Raw genomic sequence first — 17,388 nt, forward strand, 5'->3', positions numbered from 1 at the left:
ATGCTAATTTATAGGACTTCCTTTACAAGGAAACCATTTTAAGTTCCTGCCTGAGAAGGCACATGAGCTATTGACGTCTTGTCAGAGTTCCGCTCTGCTTTAGTTCTTTCCTTGACAGAGAACATCTTTTTCAACGGGAAGTTAATTATCAACGGCCTATTGCAGCCTTCCATACAAGCAGAAGTGTGTCCCATCATGTGTCACTGACATGCATTTTCTTTCTTTTTCCAATCTCTTCAGCCACAGTGAATGTCGATGGTTTCTTCAGCTGTCCTATAATCTTATACATAGGATCCACGTATCTATCACTACTTGGGAAAACTCCAGAAAAAAAACAAGTCTCAGGGTTAATCTCAATATTATGGCATCAAAATTAGGCGCTCAATCCCATGAACAGCTGAATGCCTCATGCAAGGTACTAAGTGCCCTCAAAACCCATGGCAGAAGTCAATAGCATGTCCACCCATCCCCACAAATATTTGTGGACCAGCTTAGCTCATAAGTAGAGCCCCGCGCGGCCATACAAATTGTATCCGCATCTGATCCACGATCTTCAGACGTGGTCCACGGATGCAGATTTGCAAGGCTCTAGATATAAAATTTGGGTGCGCATCCATCTATGGCCCACAAACATACTCTTTGGATATAAAGCAGATATCTGCAGATTTGCAGGGTTCTACTCAGAAGCAAGCATTCTTAAGAACTACTATGCTCTGACTCTACAGAAAAGACCTACCTAGCACTGTAAAAATGATATTTAAGTAATGTTACCAGAAACACTTAAATAGTAATAATGGCAGCATACCTGATGAAATACTGACAACTATAAAGAGAAGACGGTAATTACTGTCTATGTTTTACTAACTGTAACTAATGCAAAAAGATGCACTGTCTCAGAATAGGAAAAGTAATCTATATGCCAACAAAACCATATAACAACGAAATCCCTCAAAAGGTAAGAGCACAGAGGTGGAAAAATAAGTTTGATCCTACTGAATTAGTTAGATAGGCCTGGGTTTTTAGACATACTACATCTGACACTCATGGCACCAATCCAAATCATCTCACGGTCCAACAGACTTCCTAAATCCTCCAGCACTTAAAGCTTATGTCCTGGCTTTTTTTAAGATCGCCAAAACAAAAACCACCATTATTCTGACCAAGTAATACCAGCTTTGCTAGCTTCATAAAGGAACCTAATTTCAAAGAAGAAGCCAAGACACGGAATTAGTTCAGGAGCTGGTGTAGAGACAGAAAATTGGAACCATCAAAATTTGTGAAGAGAATGTCATCAACATAGCTGCAATAGCTCTTTGTCCTCTTATTGTAGTTTCTTAGTGTTAATCACTCCCTTGTTGAAATGACAGATGGACGTGACTTCAATACACTGGAAAAATCTGGTTTAATTGGAGTGTTTGTGGAGTGAAGTACTACTATGTGAGAGCAAGGGTATCAACCATATGGTCCTTTAAAAGAGCCTATCTAGAAAACCAGCACTGCTGTTACTAGAAACGCCTTTAATACTAAGAATAGCACTCAAGTGAGACAAAATTACATTTCTCATGTTGTGATGACCTTTCAAAAGCCAAGATGTTGGTCCTGGATTCTCTTTAACACTAAGGGCCCTTTACACCATTCTGGCAGTGTGAAGGGGCCTTAAAGTGGAAATAAATTACAGTTACTCAATTGAAGACCCCCTTCTGCCAGTGTGGTATAAAGGGCCCTCAACATAAATGAGAATGAGGCCCATTGGGTTTCAGCACTACGGGATTTAGGTGCACTAATTGGACCATGGAACTATGTGACTGGTGGCCTGGCTAACAATTCCTCTATGACTAAAACTGAAGGTCCATGTGGCCAATTTAGCACTATCAAAATCACATTGGTTTCCTTTGCTTCAATCATTTCAAGAATTGAGGAGAGCAGAGGTATATTATTGGCGGTGGGGAAGAAGAGTGAACAGAGTTCATTGTGCTCTGACTATCTCCAACTGGCAAACAGTGCTCCTGGAGGCAGGTTAGAGCAACCCTCCAGAGTAAATAACTCCTAGACAGCCCTGAGCAGAAGCTGGAACCAGCAAAGATTCTGGCCCTGGGACTCACAAATGAGGTAGTGTTGGAAAGCAGTAACAATGTACTCACAAGTCACTTCATTAAGTCCAAGCAATAGGAAGCAAATAGTTAAGGACACCATAAAACTTACACAGGCCACCTGAAAAACATGAACACATTCTGCTTCAGTAGCAGTATGCACACGCTTTTCATCAACATATGTTATCTGTAAGTGGGGAGAAAAAGAACAGGGCAGTGGAGAATCAAGCCAAATATTCCCATCAAGGGCTTGATTGTTCCCATTCTAGTTGATAGAACAACTTCCACTGATTTGAATAATGCCAGATCAAGTCCCAAGTACTAAACAATGCATTTCGCTATAAATGACCGTAAAACACAGTGGAGTTGGCGGGAGGAATTTGGAAGGGACAATGGCCCATCTCTCTTCAGAAAAGACAGATCTAAAGCTAATGAAGAAGGATGACACTCAGGAAAGCAGACTGCCAGGGAAGAGAAGAGCAGCAGAAAGAGGGAAAATGGTGGCTGATCTAGACAGAACTATTTGCCTACTTAACAGATGAAAAAACATGCAACATCTGATCTGGTGTAAAATTTCTTTTGCCTCCAGGTCAGTCACATTAGCAGCTGTAGGACGGATTTCAGTTGAAGAGATGCTGATGTAAAAGATGCTCTTCTAAATGAGTCTAAGCCAGCCAAACAGCTCTTAGTTCTAAAAGGAAAGGATGGTCTAATGGATAGGGAGCTCAACTGCAACTCAAGAGACTTGGATTCAAATTCCCTAGTCAGACACAGACTTCCTGTGTTAAATTAAATGACTTGCCCAGTTTATGCTGTTCCTCAGTTCCCCATCTGTAAAATGGAGATAATATTTATCTATCTCACAGGTGTATTGAGGATAAAATTCATTAATGTATAGCTATTGTGATGAGGGCCATATAGATACCATAAGAGAAAATAACGCTGTTCTGTTTTTTTGTTTTGTTTTTTTAAAGGGAGAGCACTCCCTAAAAGTTTTCCTGATCTGGGAGAGCTCTTGGTTTATCTCATTGTCTCAAAGACTGGAAGTAGCAAGTCCTCTGCTTTCATGGTTCCTGTGAAGTTGGCAAAGGGATAACACACTCCCCCCTCCTCTCCACAGTTCTGTTGAATATCCCTCAGAGATTACTTCTATCATCCATCTGTCCATAGTTGTGTTTATCCACTGAGCTTGAACAATGGATACCCTTTCCCCTATCTGAGATGGCAATGTTATTCTGGTGCTCTGCAGCTATTCTGTTATTTGAGGGGCATTTTCCATGCCTCCCCAAAATTAACAATCATCCCCTACCGATGGGTCAACAGTATCCTTGGCTAAAGCTGGCACAGTTCTGACTACCTTGAGAGACTACATAGAGAGCAGCTTATTCTTCTGAACCTTACTATATTTCTTGGCTTGCCTGTTTCCCTGCAGCGTTTGCAAAGGTGTGCCCATTCTTCTCTCACACAGCCCTGTCTGCAGCCATTATTCAAGGCAATGACAGGCTCCTTTTCAATCTCTTTCGCTCTTTTTTTTTTTTTTAAACAAGCTGGAGAGTATTTCTCATTTGCTGCATTAGCTCTGACTGTTCCAATTTGCTGTTCTAGGATCTTAATCGTTTTCTTAATATTTGGTTCAAAGTTTCCACGTGGAAAAACCTTAACCTGGATATTCTTCCCCTATTGTTCAGAGCTCTCCTTCTTTGAGAGATGAGCTTCTGGACACAGATAAATTCTTTTCTTTAAAAAAAAAAAAAAAGAAAGAACAAGTATATTTTATTATTTTGTGCTCCTTCAATACTTTTTTGGGGGTGGGCTCCAGGGAGCCAGATGAAGAAATATGCCCCTGCAAAGATTTTCCTTCCTTTTATGTATGTGGTCCCAGTGCTTCATCTATATCCGAATTCACTGAAGTTTTGGACAGACAGATTGCGCTCACACTGGAGGCTGCAGCTGTCGTGGGAAGATGAAGGGAAGAAAAGAATTGCCATTAGCGAAGGTACAACTGACACCAGCGTGGAAACTGCAATTGCAGAATTTAAATGTGTGTTATATATTTCCACGTTCCAGATTTGCTCTTAACAGCTAGCTAATACCTATCGCAAAGACCTGTGGCACTTTTCAATCCCCTTTGAAAACCGGACATGGATTATAAATAGGACAGGGCATTTTGCACTTGTTATTGAAGGTGACAGCTTGCTGTGCTTCACCTCCAGCTTTTATTACTGATTGCTTCTATGCCATGGCAGAAGCCTTGTTACCATGTTCCATTACAGAGGAGGCTGACCTTAGACATTGCTGCTCCCCGGTATTTATTCTTACCTGCCTCTAGACCTCCCTGCCTGCAAATAAAATATTCCTCCTCTTTGCTATAGGGATGGCAGCAGAGCACGTCAAGTCAAACATCCTCTTGAATTTATGCCTGTTTTCTTATCTCTTTTGGCTATTTTTGATGCTGCCAGTCAAGAAGCCAGGCACACTGAGGGAAATTTGAAATTCTGTTAAAGCACTTCCCTCCCAAAGCCAAATAAATTACAGTACTTATCAACGACACACTGTACTTACACCCTGCAGCCAGAGTGACTTCAAGCAGAAATTATCTCCACACAACATCAGGAGCTCTGAAAGCCCCACCTACTGCACACTCCATGGGAAAACAACTTTGGCTGCCAAGTAAGAGACTAGTTCTTTCCATAGGTTCAGCCCATGACAGACAGATCTTAAGACTGCCCTAGTACCAGCTATTGTGTGCACTGCTGAATGTGACCCCATACAGAAAAAGCTGTCCATCAAAAGTAACTTATTGCCTATGTATTTAGATTTATACAAATGCCAACAAACAGCATCTCTACCCATGCACTCTAAAGCCCTCTCAAGTTGGCCATTCAACAAAATTACTACCCAAACATAACTGAAATGTAGTAAAACTATGCTATATAAACAACTGCCAGTAAGACAGACAACTCACATGCTTAAATCCTCTGAATGTAATTCCCAACCCTGCCCACCCCCTTTTTAAATGTCTGAGGTTAAAAAACAAAAAGCTCCTCAAATCTGGGCCAACTCAGAGCAGCTTTGTTCTCTCCTTCCCAACCACGGTCATCATTATATTCAGCATCCTTAACATTAAGTCTTTTCTAAGAACCATTGGGGAGACCACTGGCAGCATCAGTTCATGGCTGCTGTGTAGGAATTCCTAAATGCTATGCAACTCTGGATTACAGACCCCATTAGATACCCATTTGACAAGCATACCCCACACCCATTAGTGCACAAACAAATGCCCTGTTTAACTGTCCATTTCTACTGGGCATTGCTGATGGCAACAAGGATAGACAATACAGACTATAGAAACAGGAAACAGCTATTCCATAAACATGATGGTTGTACAGGATGTATAGCTGGTATTCACAACTGTGGTGTCAAGAACCGTAACAAGATCCTCATGTCCTACAACTGCCCCTCTACCCTACTCCTTCAGCATTTACTGGACTCACCTCCAAAGCCTATAGTCTCTACTTTATGTGACCAGAGAGGATCTGAGAAAAGAGACTATGAAAAGCTGTCCCCCCCACTACCCTTCCATCTTTTTCTGTAAGCAGGCTACAGGTGTCACAGAAGAGGATTGACACAGATTTTTCAATTACCTTGGGGAGTGAGGGGAAGCACTCGTACCTAAAACAGGGAAGGTAGCTGGGATGCACAGCACAGCACAGCACAGCACAGTGAGCTTGTGAAAGTCACAGTGTATGGCACTCTGAACGGGAAACATCCAGAAAATTTGGACACTCAATACAGGGAATGGAATTTCCACAAGCATCACTGACATTTGGTTTGGAAACTCTGTTGTCCAAGTGCCCAAAACCAGGTTCCCAAATCATCTGCAGACCACCCAGATGGGGGCCCTCTGAAAATTCCCTTGAGTACAGCTCACCCACAGACACAAAGAACCAGCGGCAGGGGCAAGAACAGAACCCTGGTATCCTTCCAGTCTTCTGCTCTATCCACTGGAGCTCACTGAATTTTATACATAGAACCACACCCAGTCACCAATAAGAATGATGTGAAATTTAGACCTGGATCCTGTAAGACACCCATTGCCTTGCAAATTGCATAGTCATTTATTATATCTGTGCAAAGTGAGAGCAAAATACTACCAATTGGATTTGGCAGGGTTCTTTATAGACAAGCAAGCACTCCTCACGCGTGATGGGAGCTGTGTGAGTAAAGAAGCTCTCTCTTTTCTTCTATACAGTAAATTACTGTAAAACACTCTGAGCTCCTTATATAAAAGCTACTATAAAACATAAAATGCTGTTTTGGTGTTGGGTTCCCCACTCCCATTTATTGCGTTTCAGCAGCATTTAAAATAAAACCTGCAAACACTGCTAAAATGGATTAGAACACCAGCTCTTTTCACTGCAGCATCTACACAACTTTGTGTCCTTTGCGGCAAGCTGATTTATAATTTCTTATAACACTCCTTCATACATCACAACAGACATTCCTATGATTATCGTCATATATCCTACACCAGAGAGGACAGGAAGACTGCTAGTGATGCAAAGATGTGCTTGTTCTATAGCGGTGATTCTCAAATCTTTGCACTGGTGACCCCTTTCACATAGCAAGCCTTTGAATGCGACACCCCGTTTTAAATTTAAAAACACTTTTTTAATATATTTAACGCCATTTTAAATGCTGCAGGCAAAGCGGGGTTTGGGGTGGAGGCAGACAGCTTGTGACCCACCCATGTAATTACCTTACAACCCCGTGAGGGGTCCCGACCCCCAGTGTGAGAACCCGTTCTACAGATATAAAAAGCACCTGCTTTTCAAAGGCTTGGTCCCGCGCCCACTGAAGTTAATGGAGAAATTCAAATTGACTTCAACAGAGCAGAATTTAGCCACAAGTGCACACCAACAATTATTCAAGAACCTGCTGAAACAGAGTCTCAGTAGACCCTATCTCTAATTTACTACCATCAAAATATGTCATTAGTCACCAAATACTGATCACTATTAGCACATACTGACTTTTTAAATGCCATCTGTTCTACACATCCTGTAGTAAATTAGAAATGTATGTTTTCTCCCTCTCTCTCTCACACAGACACACACACACACACACACACACACACACACACACACACACACACACACACACACAATGTAGGAGTATATTATATACTTTATCATTACCAGTTTCCTGTCTAGGCTACAACAAGATGACAAATATCTGACAAGTCCATCTTAATGTTCTCTCCCATAGTCATTCAGCTTAGCTTATCTATAAAATACATTTTTGATGAGTACTGTGAAGAGGAATTGCACTTTAACATCACAAATTCCTAAGGAGGGTGGTTCTACTGTACAGATTAGGTACATGTTAACTACATATACATCAAGCTGAACAAATAAATACAAATCTCTCTGCCTTGTGACAAAGTTCCTCCTCTACCTTGGTGGGTCCTGCGCTTATTGGCAGCTTTGCTCACCTCAGTGAACTCCCCCCACAGTCTGGATCAACTCCTCCTGTATCTGATCAGGAGTTGGGAGGTTTGGGGGGAACCCGGGCCCGCCCTCTACTCTGGGTTCTAGCCCAGGGCCCTGTGGACTGCAGCTGTCTATAGTGCCTCCTGTAACAGCTGCATGACAGCTACAACTCCCTGGGCTACTTCCCCAAGGCCTCCTCCAAACACCTTCTTTATCCTCACCACAGGACCTTCCTCCTGGTGTCTGATAACGCTTGTACTCCGTAGTCCTCCAGCAGCACACCCTCTCAGTCTCAGCTCCTTGTGCCTCTTGCTCCCAGCTCCTCACACGCACTTCCTCTCCTCTGGCTTCCCCTCGCCTGACTGGAGTGAGCTCCTTTTTAAACTCAGATGCCCTGATTAGCCTGCCTTGATTGGCTGCAGGTGATCTAATCAGCCTGTCTGTCTTCATTGGTTCTTGCAGGTTCCTGACTACTCTAGTGCAGGCCCTTCTCTGGTCACTCAGGGAACAGAAAACTACTCACCCAGTGACCAGTATATTTGCCCTCTACCAGACTCCTGCACCGCACTGGCCTGGGTCTGTTACAGCCTCTTTATTGACTTGAAATCACTGGCAAAGGTCTGTATTCATTTTAAATAATATAGGGCCTAATTTTGCTTTTATATACAACAATGTAACTTCATTAACTTAAGCAAAGTTACTCCTGATTTACACCTTCTGAGAGGAGGATCAGGCTCATACTTTATAAACAAAAATAGGCCCTGATTCTTCCAGCATCTATAAATAGATTGTACTTGGTCCCTCGCTAGTGTCTAGACCATATATATATGCTAATGAATCTGCTCCAGCCTGAAAACTACCAATTTATCTCAATCAGTAGAGGCATGTGCATTTAGATGTAGAGGTCAATCCTTCCAAGCAACTCACCAAGGAGTACCATTGCAAGTAGTCCCATGCAACTCACAGACAGCACTCATGTCTGCAAAGTTACTCCTGCGCAGAATCAGGTGCATAAATAACATTGGAAACAGTGTGCTGCAAGGAAAAAAAGTACTCTGTGTAGATAAATATCTAACAGTGCAAAGACTCAGAAATCTGGTGGGGTGGGTACACACAGTCTCTCTTTGATACAGGGTCAAAATATTCTTTAAAAAAAAAACTTTCACCATAGTCATGTAGAAGATATGACTTTTTTGGCACCTCTCCCAAAATAAACATTTAAGGTATATTTGTTTGTTGTCTTATTTACTATGTGCACTGCATCTAGTTATTCCAATAAATAACTAAAAAAAATAGTGCAAAAGCACCCACTTAAGTCTTGAATCTTGTAAAAGGAAAACAATTTTTTTAAAAAATTATGCTCTCAGTTCATGTGCCCAAACTCAGATCCAACATGGTCAAAGTAGGTCAGAGTTGCAATTGTAGGCAAAGTCCAGCTCAGCCCCAGGATGAAGCCGCCCAGTGGGGACAAAATCTTTGGGACATCTGATTGCTAAAGTCTAAGTCATCTCTGGTGAGCATGGGTGAATTACAATTATTCAAAGCCTCATAACTCAGTCATTATTTGGGAAGACTTTTCTCGGGGATGGCAAAAGAGGTACATTCTGACACACAGGCCACTCCCTCACCTCTGCCAAATTTTAAGTTCCTGCTCCAAAGTATGGGGGTACAAGGGCTGTTCAAATACAAGATCACCAATATTTTTTACCATGAGTACAACACATTTTTCCTGAGCCTTGTTTTCAGAAACAACTGAACTGTTTTGATTGAAATTTTCCAGTAAATTTCAGCCTGATGCACATGCACAGCATGGAAGATTTCATCCCAAATAAGTGAAGCTCATACTCAACTGAGAATGGAGTCTTGCACTGGGACATGCCCATTAAGCAAACTTAATAATAGGTGGTACTAGCAGCCACGTCTACAACATAAAAACATTCCAAGAGGCAACTTGAAGGAAAAGGGAATGCAATGGGCAGAATGATTTCAAGGACCAAATTCTGGTCCCAATTACTCCAAAATAAATGGAGTTACTCTGGATTTATAACTAGTGTAACTCATAACAGAATCCAGCCAAAGCATTTTACTTTATTATGACATAGTCTTTTGGGCCTGTTATATTTCAAGCTTATCCAGAAAGTCTGCTGTCCTCTCAAATGCTGACTCCAATCTTTCACTACTATTAATTTTTAGTACATATATACATAGTCCCCGCAGCCACATTGGTGTGAAAGAGGTGTGCCTGGAGAGAGAAGCAAGACATAGGGCCTGACTCACTCACACTATTGTAACCTCAGTGATTAAATGTAGAGAAGAATCAGGGCCACGGGCCTATCACTGAGGAAGTTGCAGCTCATGAGGCCAGATCGTCAGCTAGTGTAAATCAATCTTGCTCTACTGAAGTCAATAAAGCTATGCTGATTTACACCAGCTGAGGATGTAACCTCATGGCTTTGTCATGTCATCATATTTACATTATGGTAGCACCCACGAGCCCTAATTAGGATCACAATTCTGTACTGCCAGGTGCTGTATGAACACCTAGGGTCACACAGTCCATCCCAAAGATCCATGCTAGGCTACTTTCGTATGCTTCTAATTGGTCTCTCTTTGAAACAGATCCAGAAACTACAATATCTGCAAAATGTAGTTGTTTGTTTGCTCCATCAGTCTGGAACGAGGGAGTTTGTTATTCCCATCACCTGTGAAGTGCAGTAGCAGCCAATATATGGATATAATTCAAAGTCAAATATTAGTATATAATACATACCTTCATCATCCAGCCAGTAATTACTTGATAGGCATGTCAGTTGCAGTTCACCACAGCAAATTTGCTCTCTCCCCTTTGGTTCAGTGAACCTTTCACTGCCTTTAGAAATGCTGCTAGCTCCAGCCATCTATTTTGGATGACATGTTAGACTCCCACACACACTTTGCTCCCTTTTTTGGAGGTGGGGTAGAGACAGGGATGTATTGTACATCTGTTATCTTCTCCTTCCTCTTCCCTCCCAGTATCTAGGGTGACCAGATGTCCTGTTTTTACAGGGACAGTCTCATTTTTTGGGACTTTTTCTTATATAGGCACCTATTACCCCTCACTCCATCCCGTTTTTTCACAGTTGCTATAGGTCACTCTACTAGTATCAACTGGAAAGTCTTTTGCAGGTGGCTTAGTGCTTATTGGTCTGCCAGATTTGCTTATTTTGCTGTGTATCTGTTCTAGATAGCTTTTCTTTTGTATTATGTTCATTTTTCCCCCTCATCAGGCATAAAATGCTTTGACTTTCAATGCCCAATTTATGTTTGAAAATGGAACTTACGCTCCAAAGTCACTTTAGTGTTTTTGAACCCACCATACCTTAAAAATATTAACTCTGGAGTAAACATTTTTGAAGGTGTTAAATCAATCTTCTTATTAATATTAAGAAGGACTGCATCCTACACAATTCAGAGTATGTGACTGCAGACCTAAATAAAAGATGTCTCTGTGTAAGCTACCGCATTATGTTACTAAATAAAAGAATACACCTGATATGTTTGTTGATGGTAGAACACGGGTTGCTTGCTCTCTCGATAGGCCCCATCGCTACAGTATTGAGCTTCTTCCCTGAATCAGAAATCAAGTGTTTAAGCTACTACAATGCCACCCTACATGTCTACAAATTACATAAAAAAAAAAACAGGTCCTGCCTCGAAGTGTTCAAAGAAAAATACCGTCAACAAAAGATGAACAGTGCAAGTAACACAGTATTACCTCAAATAAATTAATTCTTTAGAAATTACATACAAAAGAATTGAGAGCAGAAGAAATAGATGGAGGAGGAGGGAAAGTAAGTTCTATTTTGACAGACACACACCATTTTCCAAATCACTGTTAACCAGTTATTATAATAAACACACAGCATAACACTGCTAGAAAGGTGTAACCTCAACATCGCAGGTTTCTTAGATCTGTCAGGCTGTCTGGTATATTCTGAGGCACTTACCCAATAACGGATTCATCTTCTGAGTACCCCTGTAATGAATTCTTATCATTGAAAGCCCATGTCCTTAATAACAGCACCAGTGACTTGCACCATCCCTCTCATAAGAACTCTGCTCAGCACTACAAAAGTGGTCATTGCGACTATCAAAAGTGTCAACAAAAATCATTCAAAGATTGACCAAACACAGACAAGTGAGCTTCCAAGTTCAAAATGATGTAGAAATTCCACCATCTTATAAATAACAAACACAATGACTTTTTGAGGGTCATGAAAAATACAGCTAGTTGTTCCCCTCCTTCAGGAACAGCTTTGTTAGGTAAAGCACAAGGGGGAGTAGACTGCGTAAAAACACTTGTTATGCTTCAGCATCCGTTTAATCTGGGAAGGTTGTGGTTGGAAAGCTTCCAACTCCACCAACTCCCTGCTATAAATGGATTTTATTCCACAGCTGGAGACCTTCAGGACGAACAAAACCATACAATGGAAAAGCAGATTGACTTTTTGGCAGGAAGGCACTGTGCAAACCCAAATTCAATCATCCAAGTAAACAATGACCTCCCCCAAAGGTGAACAATTATGTAGTGAAGAACTTCGGACCACTTTAGTTATTAAAAAACTTTGTCCTTCAGTTAAAGACCTCTGCAGCCAACCTGAGATTTGCAGGCTAAGATTCTGACCGGCCAGTCTATAATACTCTCTAAGACAGGGGAGGGCAAACTACAGCCTGGCCTGCGAGCTCCCTCTGGGGAGCAGAGTGCTGGGGCGGGAGCCACACCACATGGCTCGGCCCCACTCCAGCACCTACATGTTCCAATGGGAGCTGCAAGGGCAGTGCCTCCGGATGGGGAAGCGTGCAGAGCTGCCTGGCCGCACCTCTGCGTAGGAGCCATAGAACAGACATACTGTTTCCGAGAACTGCTTGAGGTAAGCACCACTCAACGTCTGCACCCCATAGCCTCTCCCCATGCCCCAACCCCCTGCCCCAGCCCGGATGCCCCTCCCGCTTTCCAAACCTCTTGATCCAAGCATGGAGCATCCTCCTGCACCCTAAACCTCTTAGCCCCAGCCCCACCCCAGAGCCCGCACTCCCAGCTGGAACCTGCACCCCTGCTCCACCCTGATCCCCCTCCGAGCCCCTCAGTCCCAGTCCGGAGCACCCTCCGGCACCCCAAACCTCTCATCTCTGCCCCACCTCAGAGCCCGCACTCCCAGCCGGAACCTGCATCCCTGCCCAGGCCCTGATCCCCCTCCTGCCCTCTGAACCCCTCAGTCCCAGTCCAGAGCACCCTCCTACACCCCAAACTCCTCATCCCCAGCCCCACCCCAGAGCCCGCACCCTTGACCAGAGCCCTCAGCCCCTCCTACACCCCAATCCCAATTTTGTGAGCATTCATGGCCCGCCATACAATTTCTATTCCCAGATGTGACCCTCAGGCCAAAAAGTTTGCCCACCCCTGCTCTAACAGCCCTGACTCTTCAGTAGTTCATACAAGGATCTCAAGACTTCCTCCTATTGATTGCAAATTCCTGTTGACACTGATGAGCACGTTTACACTTACCGGTAGATCGGCACTGCTCCCATCGATTGGTGTACTCTACCTCCTCGAGACAGGTAAGGGAAATCTACAGGAGATGCTCTCCCCTTGACACAGCGCAGTGTAGCCACTGCGGTAAATGGATCTAACTACGTCAACTTCAGTTACGTTATTCATGTAACTGAAGTTGCGTAAGTTAGATCGATTTACCGCGGTAGTGTAGACCAGCCCAATAGGAACACAACTGAATCCAAAGGAATTAGTGAAGTGGGATTATCACTAATGTTCCTTTTCCAACTGTCCATATTTAAAACCCAGTTCTGCAGTCACACCCAGTTCCATTCCCTCATTATATTAACCCCTTCATTGATTCATCCCTCCCTCTTAATTCATTCCAAATGCCACATTCTTTATCACATCCTCACCACCACTCACTATTTTCCTCTCATTTTCCCACCCTTTTCTCCTTCATTCGAAACACACACTTCATGACTTTTGGGGAGTGGAAGGGGTTCCCACACACTCTGGCTTTCACATTTTGCTAGGTGAAGCTCAAACACACTCACGCAGCCTGCGATGAAATTCTGCTCCCATAGAAGTCAATGGCAGAACTCCCAGTGACTTTAATGGGAACAAGATCAGACCTCTGGTTGGAGCTAGGAATAACAGAAATTTTAAAAACTGTTACCATGCACAGGAGAGTACATATAGATCTCATTTGTTCCGGTGTAAATCTGTAGTAACTTAATGGAGTTACTGCAACTTTGCACAAGTATAGGGCAGATTCTGAACTCATTTATTGTTTGTATTCATCTGGATTGCAGTTATGCACCGGTCTCCTGTCCAACTCCTGTAATATTCAACCCTTGCTCACAAAAGTGAGTGCATGGTGTAGGTCTGATCATACTGCTGAGCCCTGTGCACATTTCTCTGTATTATGTGGAAATATATATAGGCACAGAGCAGTGGTGTTTGGCTCTCTGCAAAACTTTCAGCAGCCTTCCAAAACCAGTCCGTTAATTCTTAAATGTGCGCATTTTACAGGAATACGGGACTTGGAACAGCAAGTCATTTGTTAGTTGGTAGCTCACTTCCGAGTGTTACTTAACAGTCAAACATGCTTCCCTAAACTGGATTAACTTCTATGGAATGTATGGGTACGTCTACACTACCCGCCGGATAGCTATCAATCTATCGGGGATCAATTTATCACGTGTAGTGTAGACACGATAAATCGATCCCCGATGGCTCTCCTGTTGACTGCTGAACTCCAGCTTGGCGAGACACGGAAGCAAAGTTGACGGAAGAGCGGCGGCCATCGATCCTGCACTGCAAGAACACAAAGTAAGTGATTCTAAGTCCATCTAAGATACGTCGACTTCAGCTACGCTATTCTAGTAGCAGAAGTTGCATATCTTAGATCAGTCCTACCCCCCAGCGTAGACCAGTCCTATGTCTCTGAAAACCTGTCCCCACCAAGAACAGGGAGAAAAAAAACCAAACACTTCATGAATCTGCCTCTGAATTTGGGAGCCTCAGTCCTCAAGGATTACCTTTCTATAGAATTTGCTGCCTAGTCTAAAGCAAATAGAAAATAAGCAATCAAACAGCAATTTTAGAGTTCTAGCTAAAGAGGATTCACTATTATAGATAGTTCAAGATTTTACAATGCTCACATTCTGTAAACACCTTGTTGAATTAAATTACTGTTTAAAAACTAGCCTAACATCTTTAGATAAAAAACACACTGTGATTTGCTTACCAACTCCATTTGTAGTTAAAAGTATTTTAGAAAAAAAGGAAATAATTTCTGCCACTTTTGCACTTTCCTATAGAAGAAGAAAATTATATTCAATACTGGGGATGGAATTTCCTTAGTAACTGCTGGTAAACAATATTCCTCATCCTCCCTTCTACCAATATTTTAAAACACAAAAGGCAACTTTGATCTGTGGGAGACATGCTAACCTGATCAAGATACTCAGCAATTCATAACAGAAGAGTTTCTCCTGTTTAATTGCCTTTAATTCAATTAAACTTGCTCCATTCAGAAAAATCAGCAGTGTGGCTGTATGAATATGTGAAACACTAATGGCTGTGGAGCCTGGTGCAGCCTGTCCCTACATCACCACCTGGAGGCTATGCAGAGCCACCTCCAAGAAGCACTATGAAGGGTAGATGCCGCAGGAAGTACCACCCAAAGGGGTCAGACAGACAGCATGATAGCCCTTTGACTGGCTCATGTTTATTGTTTAACCCTAGAGGGTGCACCAGGCAACCACACAGACTTCTGGCTTGCCATGGCTCCAGACCTGGCCTTGCTTTCCAAACTCTAGTCTCCAGCCCCAGCCTGACTCTGATCTTGACTCTTCCCTCCTGACTTCATCCTGGTAAATATTCCTGATCTCCAGCCTCGGACCCCAGCCCGACCCTGACTCTTGCCTACTGACCTCTGCTTGTGGACATCCTTGACACTCTGATGCCAGTCCAGCAGTGACCACTAGGCAAGACTGCCTGCCCTAATCCCTTACATTGGTCTAGTCTACTCAAGTTCTTATATAAGGCCAATCATTGTGGTATCTGGGTGCTTTCAGAAATATTATTCAAGAGTCCAATAGTCTCACACAGGCTACTGATTATCACATATAATTAACGTAACACAATAAAGTATTTGCATAGTTAGAGGCCCTGTTCTACTAATTGCACATAGTGAAAAGTCTTGTCCCACTCGCCCTATTGCATTACAGTCCTTTTTTTATCAAGCAGTGGATTTCAAGCGTCTCCAACTTTGCTCATCCTACTTTACACGGTCTCTCCATTGTGCAAATCCACCAGCAGTGGATGAGTCATCGGCAGGGACCTATTGCCTTTCAAAGCTTGTGAAATAGGACCCACAAGGATCATGTTGGTTTTTCTTAGTGATCACTTTAAAACAGAGATGAGAGGTTTTTTAGATCTTAAAGTACAATCTGTGGCAAGGAAGATGGGGAAAACACAGGAGAGATTCTACTAAAACAAAATACCAAAGAGGGTAGAATGTAGAAATGAGGTAAGTGGTACTCTTCTGCAAATAGACTGTTTAATTTAACTATATTTTTAAACATACTGAGTTAAACTGGTGCACAAGCCTGTGCAGACACACTTACTTCAGTTTGAGAGCAGTTTATTGAGGTTTAGTTTAACCCTGGTCCTAATCAGCTTAATCTGAATTGATATACACCAGATTTACATCAATTAAGGGTGTCCACACGGCCTTTTGCACCTGTTTAACTAAACACTGGTGCAACTTTGCATATAGACCAGCTCTTGGAACATAAAAGAGATCCCTAGCACTCTAGCCAATCCAAAACAGTAAACATAAATGTGAGCTATTAGGACAATTATTGAATTTCCACTTCTCATTACACCAATCTGAAGCAGCTCAAACACTGAAAGGGTTGAAATGCCACTTTCCATCTCAACTGGCAGGAGCACCAATCATTCCCACTGTGTATACCATCCCTGCTGTGACCTCTCTATCCCTATCAGCATATCCATGGCAGGTCAACAATAAAAAAAAAAATGCAAGTTAAATCCTAAACCTTCCATGAACCATAAAACCAACAGCAACTTAACCTTTCTGCTCTAACGCTGACTAAAAATAGAGACTTAAGAGAAATAAATTAGGAGCACCTTATATCTGGTTGTATTGATGCATTTGGGATTGCTACTCAGATCCCATCAGTTCCAAATCACAGTAATAAAGGAGCTGAAATGAGAATTCTTATCCGCTAGTTGGATTTCTGCATCTCTCACCACCAATCTGAAACACCTGGAATCTGAATTCCACTCTGGCAGAATGACATTTGGACTCGCATGTCAAAAGGCTGCATCTGCAGAGGGAAACATATTCAGTTTAGTGTGCCTAGAAGTAATGTCTACATATCTAATCTATCTAATGGGGGGTGGCAGGAACTCTGGTTCATTGTAGTCAGGACAAAGGAAAGGCACAGGACTGTAGATGAAAGGGTCTCAAGGAGAAATAAAGGTATTGCTGGTGACACTTGTATATGGGCACATGAAAACAGGCATTGGGGAGGTTCACAATACCACAGTAGCCATGCTAAAATAGACTCACAGAAGATTAGGGTAGGAAGAGACCTCAAGAGGTCATCTAGTCCAACCCCCTGCTCAAAGCAGGACCTACACCAACTACTTTGAATGCAAGTTCTTTAGGGCAGGGACCATCCTTTTGTTCGGTGTTTGTACAATACCTAGCACTATGGGATCCATGTTGCCATAATAT

The 17,388-nt window shown here is 42.6% G+C and overlaps 1 protein-coding gene across 5 annotated transcripts in view; it reads right to left on the reverse strand.

Moving 5' to 3' along the window:
* CA10 (carbonic anhydrase 10) overlaps positions 1-17,388 on the reverse strand; it is a 316,228-nt gene that overhangs the window by 276,137 nt on the left and 22,703 nt on the right. Inside the window, exon 1 of one of the 5 annotated variants that reach the window (XM_030534702.1) lies at positions 7,804-7,822. The exons of 2 other annotated variants lie outside the window; for them this stretch is intronic. The gene's annotated coding sequence lies outside the window, so the exon portion shown is untranslated. Of the gene's footprint in view, positions 1-4,409; positions 4,429-6,021; positions 6,055-7,803; positions 7,823-17,388 lie in introns of those variants that run through there. 2 more of the 5 variants (XM_030534701.1, XM_030534703.1) reach the window with 2 other exon arrangements.

Source organism: Gopherus evgoodei, chromosome 15 (assembly GCF_007399415.2).
Source record: "Gopherus evgoodei ecotype Sinaloan lineage chromosome 15, rGopEvg1_v1.p, whole genome shotgun sequence".
NCBI classification, from domain to species: Eukaryota; Metazoa; Chordata; order Testudines; family Testudinidae; genus Gopherus; species Gopherus evgoodei.